We start from the raw sequence: 10,544 nt of genomic DNA on the forward strand, positions 1-10,544 counted from the left end.
CTAAAGGTCAAAGAGGGGGTCAGTCGGGTTCTAATGAGTGTTTCTTTAGGTTCACGGTACAGAAGAAGGGTCAAACTACCATCAGGTCAAAAAACTACCCCTGGAAATACCCAAAAGTCCTAGGAAAGCCTTGTCAAATAGGTGAACTTAAGCGACAATGTTTAGTAATTCGGCCCTTATTCTCCCTTCCCTTCCCTTACTCTCCCTTCATTCACCCTTATCTCCCTCATTCACCCTTACCCTTCACCCTTACCTCTCACTCCCCCCGGTAGTCTTATTCTCCCTTCCCTTCCCTTATTCTCCCTTCATTCACCCTTATCTCCCTCATTCACCCTTTCCCCCCTGACCTTACCCTCATCTACCTTTTTTTGTCTTTCACCCTTATCTCACCCCTCACCCTTTCTCTCATTCTCACCCTTTCTCTTATTCACTTATTCTCCCTACCTTAGTTTTTGTCTTATTCTCCCTTCTCTACCTTCCTTCACCCTATCTTCCTCACACCCTTTACTCTCCACTTCCCATCCTCCCTATTCCACATTTCTCCCTCCTCCCTTAAAACTTACACCCATTCCTCCCATTACTCCTCTCACTCCCTCTCACACCTCAATCCCACATTCACTCCCTCTCACTCCCAGTCTCTCGATCTTCGCATCCACTCCCTATTTCCACCCTCCACCCACTCCCTCTCTCCCTTATCCTCTCTTCCACCCACCGGAAGAGAGGAACATCTTAAAAATAGGGAATACGTTGGTGTGTGTGTGTGTGTGTGTGTGTGTGTGTGTGTGTGTGTGTATCTGGTGTTACGTCAGGGTAGGTCCCACCCCCCCTCACACACACACACACACACACACACACACACACACACACCTAGCAACACGGTGATCAATGAAGCTGCTGCCCCACTCTCGCTCCGTCTTTGTCCGTTGGCCCGCTTAAAGATGCTGTAGGGATGGGCGGAGATGCTGCAGATGGGAGGGAGAAAGATGCTGAGGAAGAGATTGTCGAAGGAGCTGGAGATGGGATGGTCAATGATGCTGAGAGAAGGGAGGGTCAAAGATGCTGAGAGAGGGGATGGAAATTGATGCTGTAGGAATACCCGGGGATGTTGCATAAGATATAGTCAGAGATGCTGGAGAAGGGACGGATAGGAGAAAAATGTAGATTTGATGATGGAAAAGGAGAGGAGAGGAGTTGAGGGAGGAGGTACGGAGGGACAGAAGCGCAGGGAAAGAACGACAAAGACAAAAAAATAGGGAAAACAAAGGAAATAAGGATAGAGGAGAGGAAAAGAAGGGATATGATGAAGGAAGAAAATGTGAGGGAAAGGAGAGGAGTTGAGGGAGGAGGAAAAGGGGAGATAATGTTAAAGGAAGAAAATGTGAAGGAGAGGAGGAGTAGGAGGAGGGACAGAGAGGATGGAGAGGAGAAAAAAAAGGCGATGTAATAATGAAAGAAACTGAAGGAGAAGGAGTTAAAGAAGACGGGAAGGAGAATACAAGGAAGGAAGGAAGAAAGAAAGGAAGAAGAGGAGAATGAATGCCAAGAGTGGAAGAGTGAAGGAAAAAAAGAGAAGAAGTAGAAGGAGGAGGAGGAGGAGGAGGAGGAGAATATAAGAAAGGAAGAAGGAAGGAAGAAGAGGATTATGCATACCAAGAGTGGAAGATTGGAGGAAAAGGAGAAAAGAAGAAGGAGGAGGAGGAGGAGGAGGAGAAGATAAGGAAGGAAAAAGGAGGAAGAAGAGGAAGATGAATGACAAAAGTGGAAGAGTTAAGAAAAGGAACAGTTGAAGGAGGAGGAGGAGGAGAAGACAAGGAAGGAAGAGGAAGAGGAAAGAAGATTAAAGTCCGCATTTTCCTCCCAACACTCCCCCCCTCACACACCCATCAACACTCCCCCCATCACACACCCATCAACACACCCCCCATCACACACCCATCAACACACCCACCATCCCGCAACTTAATTCATTGATAAAAAAGAAATAGTTGAATGACCCACAATAATATGCATTCACAATCACCATCACCTTTAACTGTTTGCTCCGGTTATAATGACGTAGACGGGACAACAATCGCGGCAGTGATGATGATGATGAGGAACACAAAGAAACACAAAGGAAGAACAAACAATAGCAGACCGGAGGAGGAGGAGGAGGAGGAGGAGGTGGACGAGGAGTAGTGTTCCATCCCCTTATCCCTCCCTACCTCACGTTACCACCCAGAGAGAGAGAGAGAGAGAGAGAGAGAGAGAGAGAGAGAGAGAGAGAGAGAGAGGGGGGGGGGGAGAAGAGGAAAGGGGCGGAGTTGATGATAAACCTACGCAACGTCCTTGAACAGAAAGTGAGAGTGGGCGACACACACACACGCACTCACACACACACACACACACACACGCACTCACACACACACACACTCACACACACACACACACACACACACTCTATCTGTTTACACTTTCACTAATATCTTATCGTGTTATTTACTTTGATAGGTTGTAATTATTGAGTGGCCGGTGGAGTGGACGTTTTGAGAGAGAGAGAGAGAGAGAGAGAGAGAGAGAGAGAGAGAGAGAGAGAGAGAGAGAGAGAGAGAGAGAGAGAGAGAGAGAGTTAGCTAGCTCCTGGATGTCGATTTCAGTAACTATCTTCAAGTATATAATTTTGGCACTAGAGGGAAGATGGTGGCAGATTTTTATTTATTTATTTATTATTTTTTTTTTACAGTATAGGAAACAAGTCAAGGGCAATGTACAAAGAAACAACAACAACAACAACAACAACAACCCCAATCGCTGCTCTTGCAAAAATAGTATTAAAAAAAAAAAAGAGGATGTAAGGCAGAAAACAGAGAAGGTTGGAAGGAAGGATGGAAGGAAGGAAGGAAGGAAGGAAGGAAGGAAGGATGGAAGGAAGGATGGGAGGAAGGAAGGAAAGGAAGTGAGGCAGGGAAAGAAGGAAGGAGAGGTAATGGAAAGGAAGGAAAGGCAAGGATAGAAGGGAAGAGGAAAGGAAGGGATAGAAAAGAAGGAAGGAAGGAAGGGGATAGACCATATAAAAGTGAAGGGAGAAAAAAAAGGAATAGAAACAGGGACACCCAAGGAAGGGGAGAGGGAGACGAAGGGAGAGGAGGGAAGGGGAGGAAAGAGAAGAAGGGGAGGCAACATTGCGGGAGGGGAGAGGGAGACGGAGTGAAGGAGGGGAGAAAAGTGAAGAGAAAAGGCGAGTCAACATGGCGGGTGGGGAAAGGGAGAGGGAGACGAAGGGAGAGGAGGGAAGGGAAGGAAAGAGAAGATGGGGAGGCAACATGGCGATAGGGGAGAGGCTTCGTGGAGAGCGGCGCTGTGTTCCCTAGAGTTCTGTAATCCCCTCTGTAGGCAGACGGCACGCGAGCCTCTTAAAAACTGAGGAAAAGTTTGGCCACGGAGCTTATGGAGAGGGGCTCTGACGGGCGGGGGAGGGGTAAATAGGGTACAGGGGGAGTTGTAGGGAGAGGGGAGGGAGTAGACGGTAGGGGGGAGGGGGAAGAGGGGAAATAAAGAGTGAAGGTTGTCGTATATGGTTGATTGGATGGGTGGAGATGGGTGTGGGGGGCGGGGGGTGGTTAAGGAGTGAAGGGGTTAGCTGAAGACTGTCATAGGAAAGTTATATTGAAGGAAATGTTGAGCAAAAGAAAAGAACCCAGACAAATTTAGGAAGAAAAGTAAGACACTGAAGGAAAACGAAAATCAGCTGCGTGTCGTTGAATTGCGTGCCGTTGCAAAGGCTGACAACCGAACACTAGCAATTGTTACAAGGCACCCCGCCCCCCAACACCCCGCCCAGGCCCTGCGCGTGACTCGGTGTGTGTGCTCACCGCGCCGCCCCCTCAACCTCCGCTCCCCTCCTAATGCTGTTCTCACGTTACTAATGAATCGTGTTGCTGTGGAGGCTGCTGGTGGCGGTGGCGGTGGTCGAGGCGGGCGTGCAGCGGCAGCAGGCATGACGGCCGCCGCGGACCACAGCCTCGCCCGCAGCGGCCGCACCTGTTGCCGCGGTGGGACGCTCACCCGGTCCGCCTGCGTCCCGCGCGCCGCCCACCTCCGCCGCAAGAACAGAGGGTCGAAGGGCCATATTTTTAAACATTTCTGCCCTCAAGAACACGCAATTTACTAGTCTTCCGTGGGAGTTTAGGCCATTCCCAAGGGTACTTTTATGACCCTGGTGGTAGTCTGAGTTTTCTTCTGTACCGTGAACCTAAAAGAACACTCATTAGAGCTCGATTAACCTCCTTTTTGACCTTTGGAAACAGTTGGTGTGAGGGGCGGGAGCATCTCACAATACCAACCATATTCCTCAACATTTCGGCGCCCAAGCTCACATATTTGACAAGACTTTCGAAATAGGAGTCTGTGGTATCCCCAAGGGTAGTTGTATGGCATTGGTGGTATAAGTTGACCCTTCTGCTCAACCTCTCATATTTGACAAGATTTTCGTAAGCGTTTGGGGCATTTCCATGGGTATTTTCATGACCCTGGTGATAGTTTTACCCTCCTTCTGCCCAAACTTTTAAAATTGACATGGCTTTCATAGGATTCTGGGGCATTTCCATGGGTAGTTTCATGACCCTGGTGATAGTTTTACCCTCCTTCTCCCCAAGCTCTTAAAATTGACAGGGATTTCATTGGATTCTGGGGCATTTCCATGGGTAGTTTCATGACCCTGGTGATAGTTTTACCCTCCTTCTGCCCAAGCTTTTAAAATTGACAGGGCTTTCACAGGATTCTGGGGGATTTCCATGGGTATTTTCATGACCCTGGTGATAGTTTTTACCCTCCTGCCCAAGCTCTTAAAAAATGACAGGGCTTTCATAGGATTCTGGGGCATTTCCATGGGTATTTTCGTGACCCTGGTGATAGTTTTACCCTCCTTCTGCCCAAGCTCTTAAAAAATGACAGGGCTTTCACAGGATTCTGGGGGATTTCCATGGGTAGTTTCATGACCTTGGTGGTAGTTTGACCTTTGACCCTAAAATACCACTCATTAGAACCCTACTGATCTCCTTATTGGCAACCGCAAGAACAGAGGGTTATATTCTTAGCATTTAGGCGCCCAAGCTCACACATTTAACAAAATTTTCACAGTAGTGGGGCATTTTCATCAGTAGTTTCATGACCCTGGTGGTAGTTTGACCCGTCTTCTGTACCTTGAACCTAAAACAACACTCATTAGAACCCGACTGATCTTCTTTTTAATCTTTGGAAATGATTGTGAGAGGCGGAAGCGTCTGACAATAGCAAGCAGAGTCTCGGGTCAATTTTTAAACGTTGTGTCAATCTTCAAAAATTCCATGGCTGATTTGTCCTTTTTTATCCCATTTTTCAAGGCGTGGTTAATAGGTTTTGTTTCTCCACCCGAAATTGACCTCTCCTTTGGCTACTCAGTTCTGCTTTCTACATAGGAGCTGTGATTAGCTTACTTATTTACTTATTTATTTTTACCCTTGAGCTGCTTCCTTCACTGTAAAATATAGCGCTTTCTACGACCGAGTTTGCAATATGTCGACATAACTGAAAATCCAACCCTTCTGAGCCAACTCCGCCCCTAAACTGGAATTCGAAAGTCATATAACTGTTAATATATACTAACAGGAAGGAAGGGAAAGGATGGTAGGTATAGATGGAAAACGGGAAATAAGGGAGGAGGGAGGGAAAGAAGGAAAGGAAGGGGAGTCAGTTGAAAGCAAGGAAAGACATGTAGTTTAAAGAAGAAAAGGCAAGGGAAGTATAGAAGAAAGACTGGAAATAAGGGAGGAGGGAGGAAAAGAAGGAAGGGAAGGGAAGGGAAAGGAAGGAAAGGCATAGTAGTTTAAGGAAGGGAAGGGAAGTATGGAAGGAAGGAGGAAAGAAAGGAAGGGGAGGGACAGAAGGGAAAGGATGGAAAGGAGTATAGAAGGAAAACAGGAACTAAGGGAGAAGGAAGAAGAGGAAAGGAAGCGGGCAGGGAAAGAAGGGGGAGCAAGGAAAAGGAAGGGAAGGGTGGGGGAGAAAGAAGAAAAGGGAGACTAGTTAGGGAGAGGAAGAGAAAGCAGGGAGTATAAAAAGGGAAAGAAGGAAGGGGAAGCAAGGGAAAGGAAGAGAAGGCAGGGAGTATAAAAAAAATCCAACCTCTAAGTATGCAAGTAGCTCCAGTTGGCCTACACACGGCAGCTTCTATATAAACCCAACGCCGCCTGTCCTCCCTAGCCAAGACTTAGTTTAATCTTTTACGTGAACTGTTTACCGGATTGGCACGCGCCCTAGGACATCCGCCAAGCCTGTTTCTGCCAGTTTTTCTTTTGTATATGAATGCATCTAACTTCAGCCCATTGCAACGAGTTCTACCCCGCCCTCCTGCTACGAAAATAGGTGTGTGTGTGTGTGTGTGTGTGTGAGAGAGAGAGAGAGAGAGAGAGAGAGAGAGAGAGAGAGAGAGAGAGAGATTAGAAACGAGTGGGTGATAAGGAATGCGAATGAAGAAAAAAGAGGAAAATTTAACAGTAAGTGGAGAGAGAGAGAGAGAGAGAGAGAGAGAGAGAGAGAGAGAGAGAGAGAGAGAGAGAGAGAGAGAGAGAGAGAGAGTAGTTAAAATAGAGGAATGAAAGGAAAAAAATGAGAATGGAAGTAAGGAAAGGAGAAAGGAATGCAGTCAACCATGAGAGAGAGAGAGAGAGAGAGAGAGAGAGAGAGAGAGAGAGAGAGAGAGAGAGAGAGAGAGAGAGAGAGAGAGAGCATGATGTCACTGAGGCGGCGGCGTGACGTCAGCATCGAGCACCCAGCAACAGCGGCGGTTTTCCGTGATCAATGACGCCGCTTGCTCCTCCTCCTCCCCCCCCTCCCCCCCCCCTCCCCCCAGGATAGTAGTGCCCATCTCAAAACCTACCCATGCACCCTCTCCCTTCCCTATTCCTTTACCCATCTCCCTTACAAACTACCCATACCGCCTTCTCTACCATTTTTATACCCATTTCCCTTCCTCTACCCACCTCCCTTCCTATAGGCCTACCCATCTTTCTTCCCTTCTTATGCCCATCCCCCATTTCCCTTCTCATACGGATCTTCCCTTAAAAAATACCTATGCCCCTTTCTCTCTTCCTATACCCTTCTTTCTTCCTATACCCATGCCCCCTTCTACCTATGCCCAGCTCCCTTCTTTACCCATCTCCCTTTTATGCCCATCTTTCATCTCCCTTCCTCTACCCATCTCCCTTCTACCCCTTCCTAAACCCATCTCCCCATCCTTCACTAGATCTCTCACGCTGTCAATCCCCTTTCTCTCCCAATCCTCCTCCCCTTTTTCCCACTCCATTCTCTCCCCTCACCAGAACCCAGACCCATCCCCCCTTCTCTCTCTCACTTCCCCTTCCCTCTATTCCCCTCTCTCTACCATCCCCCCACCACACACACACACAGACCCTCTCTCTCTCTCTCTCTCTCCCTCCCAATCCTCCTTCCCTCTTTTACCCTTTCCAATCTCTTCCCTCATCTGAATCTCACCCAGTCCCCCTTCTTTCCCATTTCCCCTCCACTCTCTTCCCCTCCTCCTTTCCTCCCCTCTCTGCCCCTCTTCCCCCCCTCCACAACCCAGACCCAGTCCCTTTTCTCTCAATCCTTTCCTCCCTTCTCGTCTCCCTTTCCCTTCCATCATCAGACCCTCTTCGAATCCCCCATTCTCCCCCATTTACACATCCCCCCTCTCCCTTGCTATCCTCCCCCACCATACCTCACCCAGTCACCCAGTCCCCATCCCCTCCCTTCCCTTGCCCTATCCACCCCTTCCCCCTCTCCTCAGTACCCTTCTTGCCCTCAAAGTTTAAACATCACTTAATGAACAGCAATTGGAGGCGTGTAACTGAGGGCTATCATGTTACGTAGTGCAGGGGAGGAGGAGGCAGGGGTTAGGCAGCAGGGGGAGGGGGAGTAGGGGGTCTGTAGGCAAGAGTTGGGGAGGAGGACAAGGGGTTAGGGGTGAGGAGCCTGGGGTAGAGAATCAGGGAAAGAAAGGGAGTAGAGGCAGGGTTAGGTAACAGGGGATGGGGAGTAGGGGGTCTGTAGGCAAGAGTTGGGGAGGAGGAGGACAGGGGTTAGGGGTGAGGAGGCAGGGGTGTAGGAGCAGGGAAAGAGAAGGAGGGGAGGCAGGGGTGGGAGAGGTAGGGGTTAGGTAGCAGGGGAGACAGGGAGACAGTGTGGTATGTAGGCAAGGGTTGAAGGTTGAATTATGTGTAGGCTGCAGGGGAAACAGGGGGGAGGGCAAGCATGATAGGGGGATGGGGAAGCAGGCAGGTGTAAGCAGATAAGCAGGCAGCAGGAACCCCAAGCAGGTACAAGCAGGGTTGAAGGAGGAGGCGGCACAGCATAGAGACAAACGAGGAAAAGAAGAATAGACGAAAAAAAACAGCGAGTAGACTAACGAACAGAGAGAGAGAGAGAGAGAGAGAGAGAGAGAGAGAGAGCACTTGCGCCGAACATAAAAAAAATGAAAATAGTAAAAATAAACAAAAATAGATAAATAAGCAGAATAATACACGAATAAAAACAACAATAGGAAAAATAAAACAGGAATTAGAGAAAATAAACAAAACAAAACAAAATAAACAAATAAACAACAAAATCAGGCAAAGGCAAGAACAGCATAAAGGAAGAGACGAAAAGAGAGAGAGAGAGAGAGAGAGAGAGAGAGAGAGAGAGAGAGAGAGAGAGAGAGAGAGAGAGAGAGAGAGAGAGAGAGAGAGAGAGAGAGAGCATTTCCTGCCCTGCCCGTCCTCAGTCACACGGGAGGTCAAAGAGGTCAAGGACGTGTGAGAGAGAACCTGCAAGTCACTGGAGAAGGAGGAGAAGAAGAAGAAGAAGAAGAAGAAGAAGAAGAAGAAGAAGAAGGAGGAGGAGGAGGAGGAGGAGGAGAAATAGATAGGCAGGCAATTAAGTAGGTTGGAAAGTAGACTGACAGATAGACAAAGTAGAGGTAGCAGAAGAGGAAGAGGAGGAGGAGGAGGAGGAGGAGGAGGAGGAGGAGGAAGAGGCTATCATATGTGAAACAGTAGGAGGAGGAGGAGGCTATCATAGGTGAAGTAGAAGGAGGAGGAGGAGGAGGAGGAGGAGGAGGAGGAGGATAGTGGTGAGGGAGATAAAGTTATGGTAGATAAAGAGGAGGAGGAGGAGGAGGTGGCTAAAATTAATGATGAAAGGAGGAAGATAGAGGAGGAGGAGGAGGAGAAACAAGAAAGGAAAGAAGGAAGGGAGGAGGAGGAGGAGAAGAAGAAGAAGAAGGAGAGGAGAAACAAGAAAGGAAAGAAGGAAGGAGGGGAGGAGGAGGAGGAGGAGGAGGAAAAGGAGAAGAGGAGAAACAAGAAAGGAAAGAAGGAAGGAGGGGAGGAGGAGGAGGAGGAGGAGGAGAAGGAGAAGAGGAGGAACAAGAAAGGAAAGAAGGAAGGGAGGGGAGGAGGAGGAGGAGGAGGAGGAGGAGAAGAAGGAGAAGAGGGGAAACGAGAAAGGAAAGAAGGAAAGAAGGAAGGGAGGAGGAGGAGGAGAACGAGAAACAGATGGAAATAAACAGAAGTAGAAGGAAGATTAGAGAGAAGGGAGAGAGAGGCGAAGAGAAAAACAAGATGAGGGAATAGATAGAAAGATGAGTAAAAGAATAGAAAGAAAGACATATAAAGAAGAGAAACAGAGAAGCAGATAAAAGCAGAAAGAGAGAGGAGGAGGAGGAACATAAGAAGCAGAGAGGAGGAGGAGGAGTAAGAGAAAGGAAGGAAGGAGAGACATAGAGGAAAACGAAAAATAAGGTATAAAAATGAAGAGTAAGAAAAAGGAGAAGGAAAGAGGAGGAAGAGGAGGAGGAGGAAAAGAAAGGAAAAAGAGACAGATAAAGAAGAAAAAAATAACAAGTTTAAAAATGAACAGAAAAAAAGAGAGAAAGAAGAGAAAGAACATAACCAGGAAGAAAGGAACAGAGAGAGAGAGAGAGAGAGAGAGAGAGAGAGAGAGAGAGAGAGAGAGAGAGAGAGAGAGAGAGAGAGAGAGAGAGAGAGAAAGGTCAGAAAGATCAACAGAAGTCTAGGAAAAGAAAAAAAGATGAAATATAAGCATGAAGAGAATAATTAGAGGCAACGAGTGTGTGTGTGTGTGTGTGTGTGTGTGTGTGGTATTTTAAAAGCAACATTTTAGTGGAGGAAAGAATTTTATTTTGACAATCTCTTTCTGACTTGCATGCGCGCGCGTGTGTGTGTGTGTGTGTGTGTGTGTGTGTGTGTATGTAGCGGTATGTGAGTGTGTGTGTGAGTGTGTGTGTGTGCTTTCTTCCTCTTCCCTCTCTCTTTTCCCACTATTTTCCTCCTCCTCCTCCTCCTCCTCCTCTTCCCTTTCCGTTGTTGACAGAGGCCGCTGGACCTAGCCAGTTTGCAGCGGTGTGGGTGGGTATGTGCTGGCGGGGAGGGGAGCGAGGGGTGGGGGGGAGTGGAGAAAGGAGGTTGAGGGGGGGAAGGGGAAGGGGAGAGAGGATGCATGAAGTGGACAGGTGCAGTATGGCGTGA

The sequence above is a fragment of the Eriocheir sinensis genome, chromosome 6 (assembly GCF_024679095.1).
Source record: "Eriocheir sinensis breed Jianghai 21 chromosome 6, ASM2467909v1, whole genome shotgun sequence".
In the NCBI taxonomy this organism is placed as follows: Eukaryota; Metazoa; Arthropoda; class Malacostraca; order Decapoda; family Varunidae; genus Eriocheir; species Eriocheir sinensis.